At 42.1% G+C, this 26,085-nt stretch overlaps 1 long non-coding RNA gene across 1 annotated transcript in view; it reads right to left on the bottom strand.

Moving 5' to 3' along the window:
• The window catches only part of LOC138515571 (uncharacterized), a 387,191-nt gene that overhangs the window by 218,779 nt on the left and 142,327 nt on the right, over window positions 1-26,085 (bottom strand). The window contains exon 2 of the long non-coding RNA XR_011282081.1: window positions 13,306-13,442. This is a non-coding gene — a long non-coding RNA (uncharacterized lncRNA). The remainder of the gene's footprint in view (window positions 1-13,305; window positions 13,443-26,085) is intronic.

Raw genomic sequence — 26,085 nt, 5'->3', positions numbered from 1 at the left:
TATAGAATGTTGATCCAAAATAAGATAAGTCAATACAATAATTAGGCTAACAGTGTGATTTATTTTGCTTATTTGCAAATATTTGTTGAATTTCTCCACTTCATTAGGCAGGGTTGGAATTAAGCTGTTGAAAGAAATTGCAGCATTAAAGCTTGCATATTCCCTTTTGGAAATACAGTGTTATTTATGTTTGTTTGTGAACCTGATTTGTAGTTTTGCTCCGAGAAGCATGTATTATATGCTGAACTCCCCACACATTGCCATGTTCACAGTCTAAAAGGTATACTGTGTTAAGTGGGCTGGGGTCAGTGGAACGGAGGAACAGCAAAAGAAAATGCATCCCACCCTTTTAGACCTGTCATACTAAGTTTCAACTGGACTGCATCTACAATGGCCGACACTAACCCATCCCCTCCTGCCTTCCTAGAGCACACTAACAGGATTGGCTGTTTCTTTCTTTCTGTGCTTTTCAGTTCCACTGCCCCCTACCCCACTTAAGAGTGTATCATTGTTGTTTAGTGAATGTGTTATGCTTATGTAAACTGCACATTGCATGCTATGGTATGTTTATTGTTACTGAATCAAATATTTGCCATTGTAAAATGTCATTTGTTCGTTTTTCTAATGCAAAATATACTATTTAAATGTTTATGCATATAGAGATATTTTGTAATTTTTATTTTAAAGGTATTTTTTTATTTAAAATATGTGCTCAGTATTTTTTTTTCAATAGGAGTGTTGTACATAAATGATTTATACATTATATGTATAATAAGTTTTTATTAAAAAAATATGTTATGGCTTGTTTGTATGAACTGTGTACATTTAATTCATGTTTGAATACTTTTTGTTTATACAAAATAATGTGTGTGTATGCATAAGGTTTCCATAATATTTGATTTAAATATAATATTTGTTTAAATGTATTGAATATATATTTTTATGTTGTTACCTTAACAAAAGTAACAAGCTGTCGGAAGTGACTGATTTTCTGTGGTTCCCCTGATATGATATGATATGATATGGCATTTATAACGCGCCTATACACAAGTGTTTCAAGGCGCGAAAGTCAGTGAGAATCAGTGCGGCTTGACCGCTGTACGTCTGTACGTACTAGCTTCTTTCCTCGAATTGTGCTGAATTGAAGAGAGCAGAGCAGAGGAGGCTACGGAGACCACGGAGGAAAGCATTGGCGACAGAGTGTCAGTGTCAGAGATGGAGACAGTGTTTGAGTGTGCCCGGGTACCTGGGAGAAACGCTGTGTTAAAAACACCCTGCGAGTTTCCCAGTCTGCGGCTAGTGACTGGGCTCTTGAGATTGTGATCTAACTCCAGCCGGTAAGGTCCATCCACCCGTCCGCTCATTACTGCATTGTATTGTACTCTCTCTTACCCGCTGGCCTGCACGCCCGCCTGCACATTCACTGTGCTGTAAGTTTGTCAGCTTGTGCAAGACGTGACATTTCTATCAGACGTGATCTGTCAGTCGGTCATGGTAGCTTTGCCTTGCCGTTTGTTTTCTGCTTCCGCCTTGCACTTCTGTACAGCTTACAGCGTCCCCTCTCAAGCAGCAGAAAATTCTTTATAAATCGAAAATTGGATGCAAATTGCAGCTGCTGCCATAACGTTGTTGTGCTTATTAATGTGAAGGGAGGGATAAGGGAGCCATTCTCAGCCCGCAGCCTGAGGACAAATTGCAGAGTCCTCCATCTAAGTCATTTTGCCTGACGAGATGGCCTGGGCTTACAAGTAATTTCCCTGGATAACATCTTGTAGACGAAGGGCCATACATACTTAGGCCCTCATTACAACTCAGGCGGTAAGGGGTTTACGGCGCCGTAAACAGCGCCGACCCTTACCGCCTGAGTACGAGGTCCCTTAGCGCCATGGCGGATTTAACACCTGCTTTTAGCAGGTGTTAAAATCCATGGCGCTAAGGGACCATGTTGTTAATTACGCCACCGTAATTTACGGTGGCGTAATTAACGCCTTCCCCACTCCCATTATGCCCTATGGGGCAAAAATGGGAATGGGGAAGGGTAAATGGGGATTGGGGACTTACCGCCCCGCCGACCTCGGAATGGGGCGGTAAGTCCGCCTACCACCATGGCGTAAACGTAGTTTACGCCATGGTGGTAAAGTCACGGCCCAGCCGGTAACTTACCGCCTGGGTCGTAATGAGGCCCTTAGTCTCAACCATAATACAGAGGAGTTGTGACAGCTTACCAGTGACTTGTCACTTATCTTGCAGCTACATTCTTAAATTCCAACGTCATAGCTTTGTCCACAAGCCTGCAGTGGCAGATTGCCACTCAAACTGTTACCATCCATCTGAGGTAAACTACAGCCAGGAAACTGTGGGTCACATCCTTTGATCCAGACGTTTTTCAGCTCGCTGTAGCACTACAGGGACATCTTACTCTTCAGTTTAAGACACAGCTGCAAACTCCACAGCCATCTTTGAAATACAGACTGCGGCGGTATGAAGTAGACCAGCCCAGAAGTGAGAGTCAATCTGTTCACCTTGATAAGTGTAACAATTGCCATTAGCGACACTAAACATACAAGATACCGAAGTAGCACTTTAATAGCTAGTATACCCAGCTGATAGCTTGAAGCTAAGTACTTTCGCCTTCTTTTTGGCCAAATCAACTGGATATTAATATCGTGAAACCTGAGCGAGCTCGTTACATGTCGCCTGCTAAGAAAGGTCAACAATTTATCTACAAATTGCGAAAGCGCAATAACAAATCAGGTGAGATCTCTAACAGCGTCACAATGAGCAAAAGTAAATCAATAAAAACAAGAGCCTCTTACCAAAGGAGCAATAACCAATTTTTTTCTCAACCAACGGGCAAGTAGGGAAAGTCCCCACAAATTTAGATGAAGTGGCGCCAGCAATTGTAAATAATACTATCCCCCAGGATGTTACCAACTACGGAGATATTGACAACAACTCACTTTTCGATTGTGCTTATCAATGCAGAGAACAATGACCTCGGCTCCAACAAATCCACTGGGGACAAACCCTCAAGGTTCAAACACTGGAGAGCCCCACTGTCCGAGGGAGCACACTACTAGATTATCAGCATCCCCCAAGCTAGCTATACATCAAGATCCATCTGTCACTGGAAGTGGCACTGAGCCTAGTGAAGCCTTATTGTGTTATCCAATGGCTCTGGCAATCATCCATGGCCTCCTTACAATTTGCTTTAAAAATACTTCTAAAAATGTATGGTCCTATACTTGAGAACACTCTAAGCATTTTGCCTGGGGATCCAGTGAATGATAATAGTAGAGCATAGGATGTAACAAACCCTACATTAGCAGCTTGTGGTCTCACAAAGCCTGTGCTGGAACCCGAGATTGACACTGTAGTTGCTGATAACTCAGTTGTGTTTTTCTCTCGTACACAACGGAGACTTGCCAAAAGGGCGGCAATGAGCAAGAAGCCATGTGAGCTGGCCTCCCCTTTGCCTGTAACCGCTCCTATGGGGATTCCTACCAAGAAGGCCAAAAAGAAAGCTACTAGGGCCAAAAAACACAAACCTAATGGCCCAGGGAGATTAACCAGCTGGCTCATCCTGGACAACGAAAACGAATCTCTCAGAGACGCAGAAGAGCTACTTGATTTCTGGTCTTTACAATCAAATAATGATCTTGAGAAGCTACAAATAAAAACTCTAATAAAAACTCTAAAATAGCCCAATTGGGAAAGGACAAAGCTAAAACCAAAGCTACAAATAATGATAACCAAATCGATCACTCTGGTAATCGAGTTTGTATCATCAAAATGTTTTATCAATAAAGCAAACGAAGTTGGCTAACGAGATCCGAGCTCATGACCAGACTCCTTTCTGTGCCTCAGTTACAAGTTCTCAGATCTCAAGATTTCGAGTATGTAGAGCCTTTACTAACGTTTCAGCCATCCACTGCAAGTTTCTATCCACTGCTCAAATTATGCAAATCTACAAGGAGAGCTTACTTGTGGATATAGAGATTGATGCCGACCCCGAAATGGTAGATCTGAGTTGGCCCAAGACAGACAACATAGGGCCCATAGACATGCTGTAGTTTCTTCCTTACCCATAGGTGAACAAGTTTAGCTTGCTGATATCCAGAGAGTGTTATCTTGGATGGCTACATCCCTTCCTTTGGCCATAAAAAAACAGTGAGATCATACCATTGTCTCCTGGAACTTCCATGGTTTTAGCCATTTATTGTAGAGAGATGGCACTTTCTCTCTTTTAGCTGACCACTACTGTATATGTCTGCAAGAAACTTTGCTCACCTCCCCAGTTATTCTCAATGGCTACTTGATTTATCTGTCATTCGCCAAAAAAGGAACAAGGGGAAGAACCAGTGATGGGCTGATTATGGGAGTCAGACAGGCCATTCCCTCTAGTCGAATGAAAACTAATCAAGAGGATAATATCATAACCATTGAACTAGAAGGTTTATTTGAAAATGCTACACAAAGAATACTTCTCATCACTGTATACAATCCCCCTGGTGCTAATATCAGCGAGGCTATCCAGGAGGCCCTTCATGACCTCCTCATGCAATGGTCAATGACAGCGGGGAATAAATCAGTCATTATCACCAGCGATTTCAACTGCTACATGAAAGGCGCTGTGGGAACAACCAGCAACCCCTTACTGAAATCTATAAGTGTAGTGCCCCACGACCTTGCAGACCCAGAAGGTTTCGGCTGGATTCATTTTTTCGACAACTGGGATCTGGAAATTATTAATGGCAGGTCTCACAGCGACAACCCTGGGAAGTTCACCTGGAGCAATGGTTGGGCTCAAAGCACGCTCCACTACCTACTTGTTAGCCCAGACATTGCTTCCCGAGTTAAAGACATGACTATCTGCACGAATACTTGGAGCGACCATAGCTCACTCACTCTACCATTCATCGCCAATGACAAGGCCTCGTATGTTAAACCTCTGGATGAAATGAAAGTTAATCAGGGAGGGACCCGTATCTGCTGGCACAGAAAAAACATCTAAATGCGGCTTGCTCCTGGCATGCAGAGTTAACCCATGTTGAACAACACTTTCTCACAGTGTTTGTCAATGAGATTGAAAGGAGGATCGCCACATTTGCATCTTTTCACACCACAGCTCCGACCAACATGATAGTCAAAGAAGGCAAGCAGAGTAAACCTTTTGACAAAAGCATACGAGATGCAAAGCGAGAACATAGGGCCGCGATTTGCAAAGCTAAAATTACTCATCTATCCCAGGACTCCTACCAACAAACACGTAGGTCACTTAAGAACAAATATAATGCCTGGATTAAGTCAAAGAGAAGAGCAGAGAAGATTGGATGCTGGCATAAATGGTGCAGGGTATGTGCTCAAAGAATACCAGAAGCATTTGGGATCTGTTGGGGGAAGCTAGGGGCACTGGGAAATTTCCCATGATCACCCAATTGGTGCAAAACAGTGGACAGACTTTCTTCTAACTCAAAACTTCCCTGCTGCTGTGGAGGTGCAGAGCATTGCGACCATCATCCCTCCGGAACTCCCGTTCATGGATTCAACAGACAAACTAATTACAAAGATCAAATTCTTGAAATCTTCTAGAGTGCTGGGCCCGAATGGCCTGGCAAATGTTGTCCTAAGAAGCAACCCAGAGTTCTGGGCACGTCTATTAAAAATCTAGTTTGACAAAATATAGCAACAGGCCAAATCCTGGCCTCCTGGAAAACCTCTTTCCTAATTCCAATATTCAAGAGAGGACACAGGATGTAACCGGGCAATTACAGAATACTCTCCATGCTCGACTGTACTGGCAAATTGTTTGCGTCGCTACTACTAGAGAAGCTGGAACTTCTCAAAACCTGATCATTTTAGATCTTCTTCGCACTAGGGCTAGGAAAATTGGCAATCCACCACTCTGTGCCCTGTTCATCGACTTCCGAGTGGCCTTTGACCTAGTGTCAAGAGACAAACTATGGCTGCAATTGGAACAATTGGGTTGCCTTGAAGAACTCATCCCCTATTTGAGGCTACTTCATCACAATACCACTGCAAGACTTAAGCTGGATTCTCAGGGCAATATGACCAATCTAATCGTTCAGAAAAGGGGAGTCAAGCAGGGCTGCATTATATCTCATCTTCTGTACAATCAGTTTACTCATGGCATCCCTACAGCGGTAGCCGTAGTGCACAACTGCCCCCCTACAATCGGTACTGAGCACTGCCCTGTACTTGCTTATGCAGACAACCTAATAATGCTGGACCATACATTTAGCGGGTTAAAAAGGTCAGCCATTGAGTTGTGGGGATATGCAGAAAGAAATGGCCTAATTATAAACCGAGAAAAAACACAACTCAGGAAGAAAGTTTGCTCACCCCAGATTAATTATACAAGATCATGAAATAAAATATACCTCTGTATATAAATATTTGGGCGTGGAGATCGATGCCACATGTGACCATACCTCCTTTATTCAATCACGTTCAACCAGAGCTGCACAAATAACAGCCCTGATCCACCAATTGACCATCAAAAACGGTGGAAATACCATAAAGGGAGTTGGTCAGCTATATACGCAGGTCCTTGCCCCCATGGTTGTCTATGGTCTGCAAGCATTGCTGTCTATCGATCTAAAATGGCTTCAAGTGGTGGAGGGTAAATTCTGGAGGAGTATATTGGGTCTCCCCAATGCATACCAATGGCGATCATCCGACTTGAACTTGAACTGGTCTCCCTGAAATCAATCATGTTGAAAAGGAGAGATGAGCTGTATCGAAGCTGAGTAATAATCTGGTGAAACCGTTAATAGTTTCCATCTACCACAAAATCCTAAATGAACCCACTGAATATCCCCTAAAATTGAGAATGGATTATTTTTATAAAGAGATATGTTGTAGCCCTTGATGGAGGGGACCCGGCGATTGAACAAAAATATCCTTGTACAAGCGGTTAGACCTCTGGGAGTAGCTGGAAAACTACGATCACCTGGGCAAACTCAAAAAATACAAATTTTTACTCTGTATGCTGTACTCATTTAAGAACTCACAGATCTATATGAACTTGTACCCTTCCAGCAGACTCAGATGTTTCCTCTTCCTTTTGAGGAATAGACCTTTTACTGGTTCTAGCAAATAAAGGATGCTATAGCCAATTGCCTTCTACCAAAGGATATTGCCGGTTGTGCAAAAATGTGGTGACTACGGAAACAGCTAAACATCTATTAACAGCATGTCCTTCTTTGTCACAATTGTATTGTTTGCACTATGGTAGTCATGTTCACAATCCAGTATTTGTTGAGGATCTTATGTTTTGGTATCGCAGTGTGATCTCCGACAGTCTAAAAATACACATGGCAATGTATAGCATATGGCTTAGGATCGAAACCTTCCTGGGCATCTCCATTTAGGACAAACGTATTTGATCATAGTGTCATTAGGTATCCTAGTATATTACCTGCCCTTCTCTTGTCAAACTTGTATCTTTTTTTATTATGTTACTTTTAATCTATTTTATGTTTAGCTTATTATTCTTTTATTTCATGTCATTTATTATTATTGCTTGTTTAAGATGTTGAGTAACCTCATGAAGTGAATCAGTACTTTATAGTTAATGATATACTTACTTGATATCTTATTAGTGCATTCTGTGCTTGATACGTTTGTTAAAGTTATGCTTTTTTCTATTTTTTTAATGTGAAAAGTTTATATATAAACTGTACCACATAATTAATACATATATTACATTATGATTTCTTTTACTAGTAGATTGTACATTTTTGTTGGTGTAATCATAACTTTTTAAATAGTGTCCTGTGTTTATTTAAGATTTTGTAATTGTTTGCAAAAGGTTTTATAAAATAGTATGTGTTATAATGTATTTAATTGAAATATACTAATGTTTGTTGTGATTTAGTTTTTTATGTAGTTGTGTACAAATCTAAATAATTCATGTTTGTGAAAATGTAAATATATTTTTTGTGACTGCGTCCACATTAACCATTAGAGCCATCCCAGGCCTCAATGGTAAAAAGAACCTATGAACCAGAGTCAAATTAAAAATACCCAATATTACATTAGAACAATTCTGATAAGATTTTATTTATGTATATTAAGTCTTTGAAAAATACCAATTAAACTTTCTCCAAGTTATGTATAATATGACTATTGTTGTGCACTTGCTCAATTTATTTTGGGTATCATTATGAAAATCACTGGATATTGAGGAAGTATCTAAAAGTAGACTTATGTTAAATGTCAAATGTTAAAGGTATTTGTACTGCTCACCATCACCAAGGGAGTTGGTCCCCAGGCGCTCTTATATGATATTAATTTTAAAATAAAATATATGTTTAACTTTTATTTTGTTTTACTGATGTTGGCATTTTTTAAACATGTTTAATTAGTATGAACTATTTACAGTGTTATGTTTTTCAGAAACATAACACAAAATGTAAAGTTAGACGATGTGTTGTATGCATTTGTAATATTTATGGATTCATTGTTTAAATTAGTATGAAGTGTATTTGTGTTTGTAATAATATTGTATTAATGTTTAAAATTATATATAAATTACATAATACATTTGAAATTTACAAATGAACATTAATTTACTTATGTATAATAAGTAATTATATTTTTAAAGTACTTGTGTTTGATTTATATGTTTATTGAAATATATAATTTATTTTGGTAGTATTATTTGTTTACTTAACTTGATTGTTTTATATGAAGTAAACACGTGTACGTACAAAACATACTTGAGGTTATTTTAAAGTTATATATTATTGATATATTTGATATATGTTAAATTATGTTAATTGTAATTAGGTATTACTATAAGTTAGCCTGTAAAGTGTATGCATCTGTTTTTAATAAATAAGATTTGCTTTTGTAGTGTGATTTCTGATTATTTCAATTTGGAAACACACAAATATTTTATTGCAATATTTGTATTACTATACAAATATTTTATTATTATATTATTTATTTAAAAGAAGGTCTGGGATTCCCTCTACCGGCACACAAAGAGCCCATTGACCTGTTCTTGGGTGGATAGCCCCCAGGAGAGTGTCAAACATGATTTAACTCACTGTGCTTTTCACAGAGCAGAAATGTCCATATGCATATAAGTCTTTGTCCCACCCAAAGGCAGTCCAGCACTGAAATGCTAGGCAAATCTCCTCTGAGCAAGAGTACCAACAGTAACCCCAGGCACGTGGTTCGGCCTAGTCGGTCCTCATCAGTGAGTTGGAGCTGTTGCCTCTCTGAGGACTGCGAGCAAGGGTTCCACGCCTGGATTAACCTGGTAACTTAGGGTGAGACCCCAAATACCTCAAAATATGGAAAAGAAGGTCTGGGAGTCCCTCTACCGGCACAAACACAGCCCATTGACCTGTACGTTGGTGAATGACCCCTGGGAGAGTCTCAACCACGCTTTAGCTCACTGCGCTTTTCACAGAGGAGAAATGTGCATATACATATCAGTCTTTGTCCCACCCAAAGGAAGTCCAGCACCAAAAAGCTACGCACATCTCCTCTGAACAAGAGTATCAACAGCAAACCTAGACATGTATTTTGGCCTAGTCGGGCCTCATCAGTGAGGTGGAGCTGATGAGGCCCAACAAGGCTGAAACACGTGTCTGGGGCTGCTGTTGGTACTCTTGTTCAGAAGAGAATTGCCATAGTATTTTGGTGCTGGACTGCCCTTGTGGGAAGGAAAGTAAAACTGATATGCAAATGGGTATTTCCCATCGTAAAAGGTACAGTACGCTAAAGCGTGGCTGTGGACTCTCGAGTGGGTACCTTCCCAAAGAGCAGGTCATTTAGCCATGTTTGTTCTCACAGATGGGCGCCTATGACTATTTTTTGATTACATAATTTATTATTAAAAAGCAGTGACACACATGTATGACTGCGCAACAGAATACAACTTGAAAAAATAAATATTTTTATATGGCTGCTGTATCGTAAGAAGCACCTGGTTTTAAGAAATATTTAATTTTTAATAGCATATCTTAATTGTTGATTCTTTCATTCGGAGTTCGGCAGTGAGTTCAGTCTGCCCCAGATTCTGCTCGTGTGAGGAGCTGCAGCGACTGTTTGCATTTCTGTTGGATGCCTGTTGGACCAATCCTCATTTGGTTGCTGTTCCTTTAATTTTACAAGCCAACCTACATAAACTATTGCCGGGCGCGGAGCGCGGTGCGGAGTTCGGCAGTGAGTTCAGTCTGCCCCAGTCCACCCCAGCTTCCGCTCCGGCAAAATGACACGTGGAGCTCCAACCGTTATTGCTGCTGCAGCACCCCAAAAACAGATTTTGCCACTGTTGCCACTGTTATCGTCATCTGACCCTCAAACGCATCATAAAGTGCTGCAGCTGCGTCGGAACTTGATCAATGAAGCGAAGTCAGAGGTAAGCAACAATTCCATTATCGAATTATATGTTGCCCCCTCCGCAAATGACACTTCTGTAATACCAACATTAAAATTCTTAGCAACAGCGGTAGTAAACAAGGCAGACCCCCTTGCAGCCCCGTTGCATTTCATGAGCCACATGACGCTCATGTTTTAGAAGCACAAGCAATTTACGATCCTCGACTACCAGAAACCGTGACAGCAGTTGTGACTACTTTACCACGCGGGCTCCCAGAAACGAGTAAAACGCCCTCAGTCTCAGTCTTACCTTCGCCGTCAGTCTACATCGATGCGAGCGAGTCTCCTTTTGACATAACTGACTCTGAACTGCTGGCGCTGCGACTGGTGAGCGAGTTTAGCGCTGAAGAATTACCCGCAACGTGCACCAAAGTTGTACATTTTGTCGGACTCCCTTCGGACCTTTGCCGTCCAACTAACGTCCGGGCCGACGACCTCCGACTTCACCAGGCCGCGAGTGGGCGTGTGGTCCACAATGCAGGCCTAACTATCGTGCCTGATGTTTTCATGTTCACACAATCCTTTGGCTCAAACAAGTTGGCTCCAATGCCACAAAGAAACATTGAAAACAATGACAACTGCCCTCAGACTCCACCCAGTTTCAGAATTAATGCAGAATTAATAGTCGACTCAAGGCCTGCAAAACGGTCGCATGTCGATGGACTAAGGCACAAGGACTCACCTGCAAAAAATCTTGCGAAGCTTGATATAAACAATGAAGTGCCAAAAAAAGTGGGAAGCCCTGCTGTCCCAGTGAATACAACTCCAAAACACAAGGAGCTGACTGCATCTGAGTTGGCCGCGAGAGAAGCGCGTCTAACCGAAAGATTAAAGGCCGATTTCCTAACAATGAGAGAGAGACTAGAAGAGAGCTTTATTAACAAATATGGAAAGGCCTGTGACACCACCAACTCTGAAAACAGACCGGGTCTGAACTCCCCACTCTCTAAGACATGTACGCCTCATAGGAAAATATGTGATGGTTTCAAAAATGCCGATGATGACATAAGGAAAACAACTGCATAGTCCAAAACAAACGAGACTCCCAAAGTGAGCTTGCAACCTTCCAATGTTTCGGCTGTACATGACAGCGACCCAGACACAGACGCTAAGAATAAGGCCCATTTATCTACAGCTGCCGGCCTACAAATTCATAACAATGTTCTAGCAGCAACATCGATTGCCATGCTTCCATTCATGAAGTTGTATGAGGCCATGCACGATTCCCTAAATGACCAGATTTCATTGCTGGCCACAATAAACAGCAAACTGTGCAAGATGGAAACGTAATCGCAAAACATCACCCAGAGGCTCAACTATGAAGCTGACGCCTCACGTTGCTGGCAATCGCGATTAAGCGATATTGCCAGACAAGAATCCAATGATAAAGCTGATCTGATGTACGCTGTCATAGAATGTACAAAATGGATGCGACACAATATGGCACCTAAGCACGATTTCACGGCCGTCACGGCATGTAGATCAACTGAAAAAATGCCCACAAGGAAGTCAACCTCAAAACCACATGGGCTAATTCATACTTCCAAACAGCTTCCAACTATTAAGATCATTGACTCGGAAGATGCAACACATTCTTCTGTTCCAAACAAAATGGCAACGAAGCAAGTGACATCAATGTTCACTTTGGCCTCAAAAGAAGGAACCGAACCATCATGTTTAGAGAAGACAACCCCAGAGCTAGTTCCAAAGTGCTCTGTAGAGAATGCCCAATTGATTGATGATGCTGGGCAAGTAAAATCAAACGAAATTACAGAATTAAATAGGACAGATCCTGAAGTATCTACCGATCCAGGCCTGCAAGACTTGACCACCAAACTATCCTTTGGAATATTCTCAGGACAAGCCAAAACGATAAAGGTGTCAGACAGGCAAAAAATCCAACCAGGAACAAAAGCAAAAGCAAAAGTCTTAAAAGCAAGACTCGAACCAAAAGCAAAGAGACCACGAACCAAAGAGGCAAAAAGATTCATCAGGAACATCACAACCCCGCCGCCCCTCAGCATGTTCAATCGAGTGATGAAGAAGGGAAACACCTCGAATGAAACAAAAAAAGCCAACAAATCGAACATGGAGACTGCTCCACATACCAAGAGAATGAGGGAAGAGCAAAGCGAGGAAGAAGACGCAGAGAGCGAACTTTCAATCGATCTCTGCGATCTATCAACCTATTCTGTTGATGACAACAATGATTCAACAAAGATGAACTGGGACAAAATAACCAGAGAAAAAAAAATATGGCTAAGTCAATTGATGTGAAAGCTGGAAAGAAGTCAGAAAATTCGTCCCTATTAAATGCAGAGATGAGGAACAAAATCATCAAAAGCCTAGCTCCAGCCGAGACCGCTAAGGCAGCAAGTACAGAAAATTGCCGAAAAGGAATCAAGGAGAGCTATAAACAATCCTCACTTGTAAATCCAAATCCAAAACAGACAATGGCTCAAAAAGCCAAATGCGATGGACAAAACAAAACAAGTTCTCAGCAATTTGTCAAATCTGTAAAGACCCACAGTTGGAAACTACAAATTGAGAACCTTCTAAATGAACAGAATGATGTAAACTTAAATCGTCGAAACATAATCAAGCTCCTACATAGTATACCTATATTACGTACAATCGAATCCAACGACATTGCAGTCGTTGAATATATGTCGGAGGCAAGATTAGACTGGGTCACCCTTCATCTCAAGTCAAAACTAATTGCTAGGCAACTCTTTGACGGCAAAGAAGATTTGTTGTTCTTTGGCTTCGACGTACAGTTCTTAGAAGAAGGCTCATCTCATCAAAGATGCTCAAACTCAAGCTTGCTCATTCAACAGAGTGACGTTCAAAAACGTGCAGATCTACGAGATCAGTTAAGAGTCTCACCTGCGTCTGCCCAAACAGACTCCTCAAATTCACGATGGAACTCCCAAGGGCAGAAGAGAGGCGACCACTAGGACAAGACCCCTGGAAAGATCGTCATCCACCGCTTGGCATCCTGGAACACAAGAGGCTTCACCCACCTATTCAAAGAGAAATGGCCACAATTAGACAAATGCACGCTTATATGTCTACAAGAAACTTGGCTCAGGCATAAACCAACAAACGACGGATATACAGTACTGTTTAATGCATCTGGAAAGAACAAACTCGGACGACCGTTTGCTGGGCTTATCACAATGATTAAAAACAACCTAAACTGGACCATCATAAAGGCCATAAATCCGAACTTGTTCACTCAAGCAACAATGGTAAAACTCCCTATGTCCAACGAGGGTCCTGGGTGTTACTTGCTAATAATCAACGTGTATTGGAATCCAGCGATGATTCCCCAAAACAAACTAATAGTGACTGTCACTGCTTTAATCGATGAATGCCTAATCACCTACAAAGAACCAATAATAATTATATGTGGTGATCTAAACTACTCTTGGTTCAAGGAGCAAAGTCCACTCTATAAAAAAAATACTCTGATAAGCACTCAATCATTAGACAGATGTGTTCGCTGGATGAAGGAGATGACAATAAGAAACTGCTCTATGTTAAATGGATGCACGCATGGAGATATCCCAGCTGCACCCACATGGCACCGTGAATCCAGTTCCAAAACACTTGATTATATTTGGGTGTCTAGAAATGTAAAAAGCAAAATTACTCACTTGACAACAGAAAAAACTACGAAAAGCGATCATGATGCATTAGTGATGACGTGGTACGAGATGGTGATGCCGAGTCCTGAAGTCAAATACACGGAAGCCATAATAACAAACCACTCAGGATCAAGGTGGAGAATCAATAATAAACAACTGAACACGTTTACTGAAAAATACGTGACAATTCCCACACTGGCTTCAAACATCAATTACAGCCCGCTCCTGATGCAGTTCAGAGTGGAAACCTCAAAACAAAGGACACATCAAATATCCAACAGACACTCCTTTTGTGTCTAGCAAAGAAACAATTGCACAGCGATCTAACAAAGATAAAAAAGACAAAGACAAAGAAAATGCCACCCAAATGAAAAAACGACGGCTCCAATATAGAAATTGATTAAAATCATTTAATATCAAGCGTGACCAGGAGTAAGCGGAAAACATGTTGCAGCTCATCATGCGAAAAGAAACGAGACTGCTATGGGAAACAATCAACACCGGCTCTGTAAAAGCAGCCTATGACATGGCAAACGGGGTAAACGATGCAAGATGGGTCTCCTACTACACAGCAGTCTTCGACGCACAGAGTGCTGCATGCACAATACCAGAGATTGGAAACACCTGCAACTGGCTCATTGTTGAAACACCGGAGGACATAAAATGTGCCATTCAAAAATTAAACAACTCTAGAGCTGCAGGTCCAGATGGCATCTCCAATGTAATGCTGAAAACAAATAGCTCTCTATGGACAAAGTTCATCTCCACATTGTTTGAGAGGATCGCAGCGAGCAAGACTTTACCTGAATCCTGGAGTACGGCAATAGTCGTGCCCATTTTCAAAAAGGGCGACCGCAACGATCCAATGAATTATCGTCCCATCACGCTTCTCGATACAATAGGAAAAGTATTTGCTGCGTTTCTCCAAAAGAAACTAGCGCTCTCGGCTGAGCAGGCAAAGGTAATCGACAAACGCCAAACAGGCTTCACTAAGGGGGTCGGCGTAGAAGTGAACCTAATCATCTTAAAAACCATAAAACTAGCAGCCATGAAGAGCGGCAAAAATGTGTTCCTTGCCTTTATAGACTTGAAACAAGCCTTTGATACCATCAACCACCAGAAACTATGGAGACAATTACTATCATGGGCATGCCCTCTGGAGATACTGCAACCTATCATGGCACTACACTCTAACACTTCCTTCCATGTAAGACTGAATGCAAAAGGGGGCTTATCTGATGTAATCTTTACAAAGAGGGGAGTAAAACAAGGCTGCCCACTGGCAGCTCTCTTGTTTAAACTTTTCATATCGTACTTACCCATCGCTTTAATGGAGCCAAGGACATTCCCCCCAAAGATAAATAACCATCATGTTTCTTGGGTCATATATGCTGATGACATAGTCCTGCTAGATACCACACAAATTGGGCTGCAACGATCGTTAGATGCACTTCAAAAGTACTGCAATAATAACGACCTACAAATAAACACAAAGAAATCAAAGATCATGTCAATCATCAGTGGATGCCCACGAAGGAAAAAAAAACTTCAGTTGGTTCTTAAACAATGAAAAAATAGATGATACAAATTCTATCCGATATCTAGGAGTGCAATTCAACGTCTCAATACGTGAATGGAACTGGACCCAAGACTTGTTAACGTGAATAACAATGTACGCCTTACAAGGACTGAAACTTCATGCTTCATATGGCAAATTCACGTTAAAACCATTACTCTCCTTCTACTTATAAAGTCGTACCGGCCATAACGTTCAGCAGTGAAGGTGGATGGAACATAACTGCAGACATCTGGTGTAAGTTAGAGGGCAAATTTTGGCGGAAAGTGCTACGACTACCACAGAACCTCTCAACAACAGTGATCCGCTATGAACTGGGCATAGAGTCATTATACGGTACAGTGCTGTGGAAGTCCATCTCGGCATGGCGGAAAATGAGAATGGTTCCAGTAGCTGGCCCTTACGAAATCCTACAAAAAAGCTCCAACACCAACACGTCGGATCTAATAAGCGTGTGGGAAAAAAAACTATGCGCGATCATGAGATCTGCAGATCTGACGGAAGAGCTTGTCATAAAAATACCGCAAAGAGCCAAAATAAAATGAGACGCTGGAATTGGATTCAGAATGACGAAAAGCGAAAACGTTGACATCTATTCAAGATCTGGGAACGTCGTCGCATGGCCTTGACGAAACCCCTAAGTACTTATGCAAATTCCCTTCACGACATCATTGCAATCAATTAATGAGATTGCGCTTCAACCTCTATAAGACCAAAGCAGCTCTAATGATGAGGCGAGAGACCCTGACACCACTGATAATCAATGCAGATACTGTAACAATGCAGTGGAATCAGCCAAACATCTGATAATTGAATGCCCAGCTACCAAAGTCCAAAGGACACTACATCTCGCAAGTTATGCTCCAATAGACAACAACTTAGAACAGTGGTGTAGCTATTTAATCACTGGAACATATACACGGCTGACGTGTGCAGTGCTAAATTATATGGACTCCATACTGCCAGCAATCTGATGAGGTTTTGGGCTGACCATAACAAGCAGCAACATGACGAACTGTCAAGCAAAGGATATATGGAAACGTGTAATAAAAAGTTTGTTTTTTGTAAACTAAACTAAAAATCACAATAACATTTTTTTTGAAAAAAATTAAAAGATTCCTTCATTTTTCAGGAGTAGCAGCATTTGTTTATCCTTCTACAATTATTGGTCCACATTTTAAGAAGCCTTAAAAGAATAAGCATGCCCAGGATCAATACTTGGTAAATTTGGAAGTGACACACAACCACCAACTTGATACATTTTGAGAACTTTAGAAGATACAGGTTCTTGTACTTTTTCTAGTTACAGTTTCTATGGGCCTCATTACGACCCTGGCGGAAATCGCGGTGCAAAATGCACCATGGAGCACGGCGGAAAGCTGCCGATAGCGCCATGGGGGTTGGCGGATTTTCCGCCCCATTCCGACCTTGGCGGGGCGGTAAATCCCCATCCCCCATTTTACCCTTCCCCATTCCCATTTTTGCCCCATAGGGTATAATGGGAGTGGGGAAGGCGTTAATTACGCCACCGTAAAATACGGTGGCGTAATTAACAACAAGGTCCCGTAGCGCCATGGATTTCTCCGCCCGGAAAAACCAGGCGGAAAACGCTCCATGGCGCTACGGGAACTCGTAGTAGGGCGGACGGGTCCGCCGCGAATAACGCTGGCGTAAACCCACTCCGCCAGGGTCGTAATGAGGCCCTATATGTTTTCTTTTAGTATTTTTGTTTTTAGTCCCTCTATCTACTGGGGAACTATTTTTTTATTGAAGTTTGTTTGGTTGTTTTATTTTTATAAGCATTTTTTAAATATATTTGCTCATGTTTATTTTGCATATGTGCTGACATTCCTGAATTTACATAGAGGTATTTTTGGGGGTTGTCACAATAACAGTCAAATGGGCACTTATACCCCTAAACCTGCTATCTGCTAGTGGAAAACAGGCACTGTGGATCAGGATAGCTATTCAGAAGGGCACAGGTGCACCGGATGCTTTTGGTTTGAAGCTTATGAAAGGGAAATCTAGTTAGCAGACCACTATTTGTATTTGTATTTGTTTTATTTATAACACGCAAAACATCAGGCCTGGAGGCATCCACCCTCTCTGAGATGGGTTCACCCACCTAATTTTATTAATTAATTCAAATTGAAACAGCCAGGGCTTTTACATCCTCGCCAGATGGCAATCTGCCAAAGAAATGGATAAAATGTCTATCAAAGTGGTGGAATGGAGGTGAACTTACTGAGGATGTTAGAGAGTGATCAGAGGAGAGAGGACTGGTGGACAATATTGAAGGCAGCAGGAAGCTCAAGAAGTATGATGATAGATGGATATTTTGAATGGTGTGTGGTGGTTGGGAATTTGTGAAGATGGATACGAGCTGATTCGGTTGAGTGATGGCTATGGAAGCCAGATTGGAGGGACACAATTACTGTTGGCTTCTATGTGATTGGTGATCTTAGATTGACTTTAGAGAAGTGGGGAATAAATAGACACATTGATAAATCCTATGAGTGGGGTTAGTATGATCAGCTGAGGACTTTTTATGATGGGTAGCAGTGTAGCTACTTTGAAGCAGGCAGAGAAGATGCCAGATTCCACTGAAGGGTTGAAGAGTGAGGAGATGTGCAGGTGTTGGATATGTGTTCTATATGTACATTGGTTGCATACGGGTACACACCTGTAAGTCATTTTAAAATGCAAAATTCTCTTTGTGAATCGTGTGTAGTTTCAGCATGTATAGTTTTGGCTTGTGTACCTCAGATTCCGACTGCCCTATAGATGTCCAATGTGTGAAAAAGCATATATATCTTCATGAGCATTCAAAATGACCTCCAGCTAGCCAAGCATACTGTAGACGCTCTCAGTTGAAGGAGATAGTTTTAGATTCAGGATGTATCAGTTCTATACTCTATACTGTGTGAGCATAGCAGGAGCAGAGTCTGATCCTTATTTTAGCATATTTGTCTTGCTTTTCTTCTGCATGGAGGAGCGTGTCCTTTTGTGTCCGTCTCCTAATGCCTTCCAGTGTATGCTTTATTAGTTGGAAACTCGCAGTTGTAGGATATTTTGTGAAAATGTGGGTTTTGGTGGTACTTTTCTTACTGCCAAAATATGAGTGGTAGTTTGGTGGTAAAAAAAGTACTGCCAAAACATAATTTACCCAAAATATCATACATACATGGTGCGTTGGCCGGGAAAGTGGCTATAGAGCACCTAGTGGGCATGGTAAGTGTTTCTCACACTACCATACGTGCATTAGAGGGATCCCATTTCATGATAGCAGTGTGAATTTCAGAATGTCTCAAATGGAGGCCACATTCCCAGAGCTAGTGCAATATCTGGAGGGAAAGCTATATGCACATGGGACATGGTCATCAAATAATGCCACAAAATGGCGTGACCGCATCTATGGTGAAGTACAGAAAGAACCATCAGAGAGCATTTTTGCAGAAGGAAGCATAATTCAGGTCTGCCTTTTGAGACTATTAAATGCAGTTGATAAACATGCAGAAAAAGATTGTCTGATACGGCTATGTGCCAAGACATGGTTTATCCTAAATAGGTCCCTGGGAATGCAAGAAAATTATACCAAGCTGATTAGCAGGTTAAGAGCTGATCTGGATGGAGTAAGTGAAAAAGAGGAACAGTTAAGAGCAGAATTGGAGGTATGTCAAAAGGACATGCAGTCAAAATATAGAGATCTCGACACTCACTTGTCTCAGAGCAAGAAGCAGTTTGAGGACAGCGAACAAGAATTGAAACACTTGAAAGCGTTGGTAGATCATATTAGACAAGATAAAGATGAGATTGTTTTGGAACTGCACTCTATTGTCAGGGTAGAGAGAGTGATAAAATGAAAGACAATAGACCAAAATCTAAAGAACCCTCACCAACAGTGATGGGGATCAAGTCAGCCAAAATGTCTCTTGAGTCCGCTCAAAGTCCAGGTAAAAATAATTTGACACCTAAACAAAGGGGTAATCAACAGAGATTGTCACTCCCTGCACCGATGTTTCAATCACATGATCCTAGTAACAGGGAGAGCTACATTAGCCCTAGGTGCTAAGGAGACAGACCCCGAGCAGGATATCGGCCTGATATGGCAGGTATGAATAATAATCAGAGACAAAGTCAGGATCAAGGAAATAATGGCCCTTACCAGACATTGGGGACACAGAGCAGATTTGACCCTAACACCATGACTTATGGCAATCAGGATAGAGCCCAATATGTGGATCGATTTACTGAAAATGGGAATCAGCATAGGGGACAATACTCACAAATTGAGAGACAGGACATGAGGCAGAATATAAATTATGCTCCACGTCAATACAATGAATCACCACCACCAGGGGACTACAACCAAAGGATGGGTGCACCCCGCTCCCCTCCACATATAAATCAAGAGTTCAGAAGCAATCCCAATAGAAATCATTCTCCTGAGAGATATCAGAATAGATTCAATCAGGGGGAATACAACCAATATCGACCTAGACCACAGAGAGAAGATTCTATGGAGATGGAAAGATTCCAGTGTCTCGAGGCCCAAGTGAAAATGTTGGCTGAGCAAATAGGAAAGCTCTGTACAGCACAAAAACAGTCATCAAAGGAAGGGGCAGAAGGCCCTAGCAATGACCGGGTGGTTTCCGACAATAAGTGACAAAATATTAATGATACCTGCAATGCTAAGAAAACAGATTGTCTTGATTTGGTTTTGCATGATGATTCTGAGATGCTTAATGATTTAAAAAGGAAAATACCGACAAACGAACATGTGACAGAAATTCCAAATACATCTGAAAAAGAAGTTTGATTTAACCTAGAGTTAAATCAAACATTGGAGATTTGCACAAATGAAAATGGAAAACATGAGATTCCAAAAGAACAAAGGGACAGATTTAAGAAAGACAACTCATGCATGGGGAATACTAGTGAACAGGGAGTAAGTGAGGATGCTAGAACCCCTTCCCTGGACAATCAAAACACTAACCAAACACAGGCAGAAATAATAAATACTCCAACAGAGGGTACAGATCAATCACCTGAAGAGTTCTTTGAGCCACAGATTTTTGAAGAAGTTAAAAAGACTGGTACCATACCACATAACCACAAATGCACAGAATTAGAAAATGACAAATTACCAAGTGATGTTTTTACACATGTTCAGTTGGAGAACCGTAGTGTGACCTCTGATGACCCCCGGATGGATGGGCGAACAGTGGCCACACTCCAAAAGACCTCTGAATATGGGGAAATGAATAAAGTCTCTCACACAGAAATGGACAGAAAGGAGGGAAAAATGTCTTTCCATTTACCAATGTGCTTAGCCAAAAGTGAAAAAAATCTGAGAAAGGTGAGCCCTGAAATCAGTAAGAATTTGCACTTTTTATGTGTATTAGCAGAAGTTGAAGACAGGTATTATGCTCCCATCACTGTGGAAGAGAAATGCAATACATTTGCGATGATTGACACCAGCGCACAGGCCACAATGATGTCCAAAGAATTTGTAAAAAGTATCAATGAGGGGAGATCTCCACAGAATCACCTCACAGTGAGGCTAAGTGAAGGTCCAGTGCATAATTTTATTGGTAAGGAGGTGCCTATTATAGGTGTTACCGAAGTTGACATAAAGATAGGAAAACACAGAACGAAACAGGAAGTATTGATCACATCTATTTGGGAAATTCCATTTTTGATGGGGACAGGTTGCCTGAAAACATTGTCTCCTCTCATAGATGGGGTGAATGGAGTACTGTGATCCTTAACCAAAAAAACATTGAGACCTAAGAAAATACAATCACATAACAGCAGTATAAATGAATGATTTTTACATGGGCAATGATTACATGCACAGAATGTGTATGGTGTTAGATTTCCTTAATCAAAAAATATGGTCACGGCTAGACGGGCCTGCACCTGAATTTGAAGACAAAAGGAAAGCTTATCATTGTGCACAACTGGTCCCATATGCAATTGAATTACAGGTAAGGAAGGATACTACTATTCCTGCATTCACCAAGCAGGTTGCAATAACGCTAAAGTGCAAGAATGGACAGAAAATGAAAGATTCTGATGCATTTGTGTGTTTCAATGAGTCCATGAAGCAACAAGGCCTGGATTATGAATAAACCCCATTGATAGATGTTGTAGAAGGATCTGTCAAAATTATGGTGAATAATAAAGGACATCAGGATATTCATTTAGAGGAAAGTTTTTCTATAGGAATGGCCATAAAAAATCCCATTATACTGCATATTTCAATAACATGGTAATTGGAAATATTCCTGAGAGATATGCAGATGCTCAGGATTCTCAGCCCAAAGGGATCTTTAAAATTCAATCTGTAAACCCTTAGAATTCAAATGAGACAGTGTGATGTCACCAAGAGAATTGTATAGTATTTGACTTAAATGAAAATGAAATAGAAAATCAGCACATTCAAACGGAGGCTAATATGCCAGGATTTCCAGAATTTTCCTATTTTGGGTGTGTTAAAACCAAATGGTCAATGGCGTCTGTTTGCAGATTTGAGAGAATTAAATAAAAGAGTGCCAGTGTCCAGATGGCCAATGCCATTCATTGATCAAGGCCTTGCTAAGGTGTATGGCTCAAAGGTATTTACTACATTAGATCTCACATCTGGATATTGGTGTGTGCCGTTGGCAGAGGATATTCAGAATTTGTTTTCATCTTCATTTGATAAAACACAATACGCATGGGTTAGAACACCATTCGTGTATGTCAATAGTGGGAGTGAATTTGGCATATTTTTGAGAAAGACTATGCCTGATGCAGCGGAAAGAGGATGATGTCCTGATAAAAAATGAAAGCTTAAAAGGCCATTTTGATGAAATTAGACATGTTCTTGGCCAATTGCAAACGGCGGGTGACAAAGTATTGTTACAGAAAGCACAATGGTGCAAGAAAAAGGTGAATTTTCTAGGCCATGAAGTGACTGAACATGGACTAAACCCACAAAAGAAAAAGGTGGAGGCCATACAGAAATTAAAAGACCCTAGAATATGACGGGATATATCAGGAAATGCATTGAAAATTATGCTGAAATTTCTCAACCCTTGACTAAACTACTGAAGCTGAATACACCCTGGAAATGGGAAAAAGAGCAATCTGAGTCAGTGGCTAAATTTAAGGAATGTCTTATAAAGGCACCATGTTTAGCATACCCCATAAAGAAGAGGGATTTGTTTATAGAAATAGGTTTCTCTGAACATCGCGGGGGTAATTCATGGAATAAATGTGCGCCGAAATCAGTGGCGCAAGCAGGCGGAAGCGTGAAAAAGCCAGCTCACACGTGCAAATCGGACGCGTGCGATTCATGGAAGGACCTGCACATGTAATTTCCGGGATGTGCGCCAAAACTGCACATGCGTCACACCGTGCACACGCATCATTTCCACATCCCGAACGCTGTGTGCGACGCGCACAGCGAAAGCACACAACGTCAGCGCACACATCAAAAAGGGGGCAGAACACTCAGAATGGGGAACAATGAGTGAAAATAAGGGCGTAACAGGGGAAGTACCGCTGGTAAGTACACAGAATGTCCACATGTACGCGAACTACACGTATTCATGGAATCGAATAGTGAAAACCTGCGCACGTCAAAACACACGCACACGCACAATTACGTCCGCCACACGAAAGCAGGCGGAAGCGCCCTCGTGCAGCATAAAAATGCGCGCAAACAACAAACAAGCAATGTCCTGTTCCTCCGAGCAGTGAACCTGGGACACCGCAGGAGGAGGAGAATAGCCAGGCCCTGCATTTTTTTGCCCAGAACCAGCCTTTTTGGAATGCCTGATGACCAGGTCTATGGTAGGTATAGGTTTCCACCTCATATCATCCTAGAGTTGGTCAGGGAGTGGGAAGATGACCTCACATCGCCCACCCTGTGCTCCCAAGCATTGAGCCCCTTGGAGAAGGTGCTGAATGTACTGCAATTTTTGGCCACTGGGTCATTTCATCGGACAACTGCCATAGTGGGGGGGTCTCACAGGTCACGCAGTCACGCTGCCTACACCAGGTGTTGGCAATCATCACTGCGCGTCCCTCAGTCCCCAGGCACATATACATGCCCAGAACACCCGCAGAAAGGCAGGCCGTGGTCCTGGACTTCTACAGAGTGGAACACTTTCCCAAAGTGCTCGGTGCCATAGATTGCACCCATGTGGCCCTACGTCCACCTAGGGCCACAGAGCACATCTATCGAAACCGCAAGCACTGGCATTCCATCAATGTGCAGGTGGCATGTGATGCCAATGGGATCATCACCTCTGTATATGCAAACTTCCCTGGGTCCACCCATGATAGTTTCATATTCAGAATGTCCACCCTGAGCCGCGCCCTGGAAGCTGGGAAGCATGGCGACACATGGCTCCTAGGTGAGTACAAATGCCTGTGCACATGCATACATGTAACACCCAGACAAATACAAAAGCCCCACTAATGACAACTATTATCACCTTACCAGGGGACAGTGCCTACCCTCTGAGCACCTACATGATGACGCCCATACGGAACCCCACCACACCACCCCAGGTAAGATACAACGCAGCCCATATTGCAACTAGGGCCATAGTGGAGTGCACGTTCGGAGTGTTCAAGTCACGCTTTTGCTCCCTTGACCGCTCTGGTGGCCAGCTACTATATGCACCCCCAGTAGTGTGCAGGATCATTGTGGCAGCATGTGTCCTGCACAACGTTGCAACACAGCATGGCATACCGGTGGACATGGTGGTGCCCCCACATCCCCAACCACATGCACGCCCACTGTGCATGGGAGGGGAAGGGCATGTGACGAGGCAGCCCGTACCCAGCTTGTGGCCACATTATTCACCTAAACTCCAACCCCTGTGGAGTGCACACAGGCCTGGCACATACCAGGTCACAATCGATGATAACAAAGGGACAGTTAACTGTCACTACCTTACCACCCTGAGAATGTGTCCACGGAAGTGCCACATTGCGTGCATCCCTAGATACTTAAACACAACCAATTCCATGTGACCAAAGGGAACACATTGAAGGCATTTCCTCCTCCCCCTTGCTAAACAGGGCATGAAAGGACTGGCATGCCACCCAAACCCTCCCAACACTCCTCGACCCTGACTGCCACACCATTCCATGGCATGCAACGTGAAAACATCCAACCATATGCACAACACATGACACAATAGTCATAAAGTGCCATGTGAGAAATGTAAGTAGTCACCAGACAACATTGGAATCGGAAGAAAGGAGTGACCAAAACCTCACATCCTGAAAACGGTGCCACAAATGCATGCCACCAGTCGTTCAAGCAACAAAAGTCTGAATGCCTTTCACCATGCACACTGGACAATAGCAAATGGCCATATCAAATACTGCACACTGCACAGCACAGTGAGTGTGCATTGCATTTGTGAAAACACCTCTGCATCATTTCAAAAAATGGCATAGAACCAAATATCACCCTTCCATGCATGTCCACGAATAATGACTCGGAAGTGAACATGGATTGTCGTGACACAGCATGCATGAGAAGGCAATCTGGGTGCAATGTATATGGGGGCAGTGTTGCCTAAGTGTATTCGTCCATATGGACATGTCTAGAATAAATGCATATGAAATGAAGTGAATGCCAGTGTCCTATACACAGCACATATGAACATAGCACCAAGGACCCCCCTGTGTCTCAAACCTCACCCATCCCCTAATACGTCAAAATAAATCACTACATTGCATCAGCCATTGACCAGCAGAACATATCATGTACAGAGTACACCACATCAGCAATGGCAGACAGTGACCCATCACTGAATTATTGAAATCGATGAAATGAACAACACACAAACTTCATCAAAGTGCATCAATGAGGGTGTGAATAAGGGAGAAGTACAGTACATTCCTACATGTCCTTCAAACAGTCCACATTGTGATAATCAATTGAAAAGGCAAAGTACATATAATAAATGACAGGACCAATAAGGGAGAGCCTAGGGACAGATTGTAGGATGACATAACTAGCATCACATTCCCATGCCCGAGGCGAATAGTCGCAGTGCAGGAGTCACATAAGGAGGGGAGTGACGGAAGAGGAGAATAACAAAACAAGTGACAAACTATGGTAGGTCTACAAAGATTCAACATAGTGCTGGGGAGGCAGAGAAGAAAGACAGAAGGGAAAGGGGGAAGAGATAACCTGTAATCAGTGGTGGAGGGACTAATGATCAAATAAGCTGTCAAAATAATACTGAAAATGGTGAAGGTGGGGCGTGGAAGGAAGGAGGCAGAAGGGCAAATGTCTGCAAAGAACAAGCGCGTATATATCACCATGGTCAATGGCAATTGCGCTAGTGGTTGAAAATGATAGCCAGAGTACAAGGAGGAGGCCAAAGGGGGATGGAGAGGGAGAGGTAGGAGAGAAGGGAGGAG

Source organism: Ambystoma mexicanum, chromosome 6q (genome assembly GCF_040938575.1).
Source record: "Ambystoma mexicanum isolate Mex_15411 chromosome 6q, UKY_AmexF1_1, whole genome shotgun sequence".
NCBI lineage: Eukaryota > Metazoa > Chordata > Amphibia > Caudata > Ambystomatidae > Ambystoma > Ambystoma mexicanum.
This window is presented reverse-complemented; position numbering and strand designations above follow the sequence as displayed.